At 41.5% G+C, this 3,913-nt stretch overlaps 1 long non-coding RNA gene across 1 annotated transcript; it reads left to right on the top strand.

The window, feature by feature from the left end:
• The first annotated feature begins 1,644 nt into the window (after positions 1–1,644).
• LOC120037999 lies at positions 1,645–2,316 on the top strand. The gene is made up of 3 exons (XR_005474920.1): positions 1,645–1,807; positions 2,094–2,168; positions 2,249–2,316. It is a non-coding gene; the product is annotated as an uncharacterized LOC120037999 (long non-coding RNA).
• The last annotated feature ends 1,597 nt before the right edge of the window (positions 2,317–3,913 follow it).

Below are 3,913 nucleotides of genomic sequence, written 5' to 3'. Positions count from 1 at the left end.
ACTTTCCACCTTCTCCACTACTGTCCCGTCGATGTGGATAGGGGGGTGCTCCCTCTGCTGTTTCCTGAAGTCCACGATCATCTCTTTTATTTTGCTGACGTTGAGTGTGAGGTTATTATCCTGACACCACACTCCGAGGGCCCTCACCTCCTCCTCCGCCGTCTCGTCGTTGTTGGTAATCAAGCCTACCACTGTAGTGTCGTCTGCAAACTTGATGATTGAGTTGGAGGCGTGAGCGTTAAGCAAATTGGAGTGGGTCTAGGGTGTCAGGTAGGGTGGAGGTGATATGGTCCTTGACTAGTCTCTCAAAGCACTTCATAATGACGGAAGTGAGTGCTACGGGGCGGTAGTCATTTAGCTCAGTTACCTTAGCTTTCTTGGGAACAGGAACAATGGTGGCCCTCTTGAAGCATGTTGGAACAGCAGACTGGGATAAGGATTGATTATGTCCGTAAACACACCAGCCAGCTGGTCTGCGCATGCTCTGAGGACGCGGCTGGGGATGCCGTCTGGGCCTGCAGCCTTGCGAGGGTTAACACGTTAAAATGTTTGACTCACATTGGCTGCGGTGAAGGAGAGTCTGCAGGTTTTGGTAGCGGACCGTGTCAGTGGCACTGTATTGTCCTCAAAGCGAGCAAAGAAGTTATTTAGTCTGTCTGGGAGCAAGACGCCGGCTGGCTTTCTTTTTGTAATCCGTCATTGACTGTAGACCCTGCCACATACGTCTCGTGTCTGAGCTGTTGAATTGCGACTCTACTTTGTCTCTATACTGACGCTTAGCTTGTTAGCTCTATACTGAAGCTTAGCACAACCAGGTGGACTGGGGACAGCAAGGAGTCATCAGGTCAGATAGTCCTGAGGCATGGTCCTAGGACTCAGGTCCTCTGAGAGAAGAGAGAGAGGGAGACCTCACTAATGCTCTTGTGGCTGAATGGAAGCAAGTCCTGTTAGTGGAATGAAATAATTCCTCTAATGTACTCATTAATTAAATTCAATCTGTCTATTTATAAGAATTTGTAAGATACTTATTAACATAAAATAGACAGGATACAGTCTTATTAAAATTAGATAAGTGTTTATTCTCGGAGCACGCTGCCATTTGATCATAAACACAGGTTTATATACAAGATATGACGTCATAGGTTACAGAATAAGTCTCATTGTCCTGACAAATAGAAAACAGGTTCAAAAGTTCATTCCAACTTCACAGCACACACACATGACACACAATGTAATCAATTATCCTGAAGGCTCACTATAATTTATTACCACTTTAGCAGACAACTCAAGATAATGGAAGACCTAAAAAGTGACCCACAGCCTTATCTAAACATCTCAGCGCTAAGTTGGGTCAGTTCAACCATAGTTTAACGACCCTTTCTGCTTATTTTATAACCCACAACACAAATCTCTTTTCACCAGGCGTGCAGAGTTCAATTAGTTATAGTTTTATCTAAAGCTAGAATTTGTTTTAACTATTTATTAACAAAATTCCTAACAAGTCCCCACAGCAATGTTCCATCATCTAGTGGAAAGCCTTCCCAGAATAGTGGAGGCTGTTATAGCAGCAAAGGGGGACCAACTCCATATTAATGAGTTCCCAGAATAGTGGAGGCTGTTATAGCAGCAAAGGGGGACCAACTCCATATTAATGCCCATGATTTTGGAATGAGATGTTCAATGAGCAGGTGTCCACATACTTTTGGTCATGTAGTGTATAAATCTCCTGATTCAATGATTATTTAATTATCACTATCTCACTATCTGTATTTTATTTTTACACCAGATGAACTCAAAGAAGAACTGAGTAAGTAGTGTGTCTGTCTGTGTTTTTAAGGTTTACTCACCAACATGTGTGTTCTGACTGTCTGTTCTGGTTTATCTGTTATATTATATATATACAATTGATGGTCAGTTCATTCTATCTATTCATCTATCTGTTATATGTATTCTATCTATCTGACTGTCTGTTCTTGTCCTCAGGGACAAGAACAGACAGTCAGATATATAATTACTGGTCAGTTTATTATATATCTGTCTTTCTGTCTGTTATATTCATCTATCTGTTATATTCTATCTGTTCTTGTCCTCAGGGAGAGCTAAAGAGACCATCCAATCCCTCTCCACCTCTCCAGGAGGTCAACAGGAAACACAGACTCCTTCCCAAAGTAATCAGTCTTTATGATTCTAATGTTTCTAGAATTACTGATCAGTTTATCCTGATGTTGTTCCTTTCTATCTTTAATAGAGTCTGAGGGGATTGAAGGGATGGAGATGAAGACTTTACCAGGGAGGAAGTCTGCTCCTGAGATGGAGATGGAGATGAAGTCTTTACCTGGTTCAGGGAGGAAGTCTGCTCCTGGTTCAGGGAGGAAGTCTGCTCCTGAGGAGGAGTCTTTACTGGCTGCTGGACCACAGAATGATGATCTGGATGAGATGGAGAGGGGAGGAAGAGTTGCTACAGAATATAACTCTATGCTATAGGGTTACTATAGAGACTATAACTATATGCTATAGGGTTACTATAGAGAGACTATAACTATATGCTATAGGGTTACTATAGAGACTATAACTATATGCTATAGGGTTACTATAGAGACTATAACTATATGCTATAGGGTTACTATAGAGAGACTATAACTATATGCTATAGGGTTACTATAGAGAGACTATAACTATATGCTATAGGGTTACTATAGAGAGACTATAACTATATGCTATAGGGTTGTAGCGGTATTAATTAGAGAAAGGTAAAGAAGATTTTGTTCGGGCGCCAGGCAGGTATTAACCCTGCCGAAAGGAAAAATAGAACAGCGAGAGTACCACTACCAGACCCACACACATCAACAGAAGAGACTGCCTAGAGTGTAGCCTGTTGACCAGATAGCCAGCGGATAGAAAAAAGAATACACACCCTATAAAACCCACATCACAGCACAGTCCTTCCACAATTCTTGGTAACCCCACCAAGCATACCTCATATAACAATAATGGCAGAGCAAATAAACAGCAACTTCATACAATAACGAATGAAACCAGTCATCACACAGAGGATTTGCAAGAGTTTGTATTCTCTTCCAGGGAAGGAGTGCAGAGGGTATGAATGTGTGGTGTTCATAAACACACTAGTCCAGCTCCAATGAAACTTCAATGCATTTATGGAAATAGAGTCGGTTGCAGTGTAAAGCACTGGACCATAGCGGGAAGAGAAAGAGAGAAAGGGAACAAGAGAGGTCTTAGCTGTGGTCTTGAGGTTGCAGGTGTACAGTCTGACTGTCCGAATGGAGTGTTGGGTTGTAGTTGAACGCTTCGCAACAATGTTGCTACTAATCCCTTTGATCTATAACCGTTGCGGTCCCACATGAGAACAACCACGTCGTCGAGCGATCACACCGAGGATTGTTCCAAACACTGTACAACCACATACGCTGAAGATAAACAAACAAACTCTGCAGCATAACACACACAACCAAAGCTGTCGCCCCAATCAATAGCTCCTCCTCAATAGAGCTTAACGAGCTCTTTTATCTCCTCCTTCCTACTGCTCATGCGCTCTTAAAGTGGCAGTGCACTTAAGTGCAGGATTTCGCCACAGCGTTACTATAGAGAGACTATAACTATATGCTATAGGGTTACTATAGAGACTATAACTATATGCTATAGGGTTACTATAGAGAGACTATAACTATATGCTATAGGGTTACTATAGAGAGACTATAACTATATGCTATAGGGTTACTATAGAGAGACTATAACTATATGCTATAGGGTTACTATAGAGAGACTATAACTATATGCTATAGGGTTACTATAGAGACTATAACTATATGCTATAGGGTTACTATAGAGAGACTATAACTATATGCTATAGGGTTACTATAGAGAGACTATAACTATATGCTATAGGGTTACT

Source organism: Salvelinus namaycush, unplaced genomic scaffold (assembly GCF_016432855.1).
Source record: "Salvelinus namaycush isolate Seneca unplaced genomic scaffold, SaNama_1.0 Scaffold2016, whole genome shotgun sequence".
In the NCBI taxonomy this organism is placed as follows: domain Eukaryota; kingdom Metazoa; phylum Chordata; class Actinopteri; order Salmoniformes; family Salmonidae; genus Salvelinus; species Salvelinus namaycush.
The sequence above is the reverse complement of the archived record's forward strand: the minus strand, read 5'-3'. Positions and strand labels throughout refer to the sequence as shown.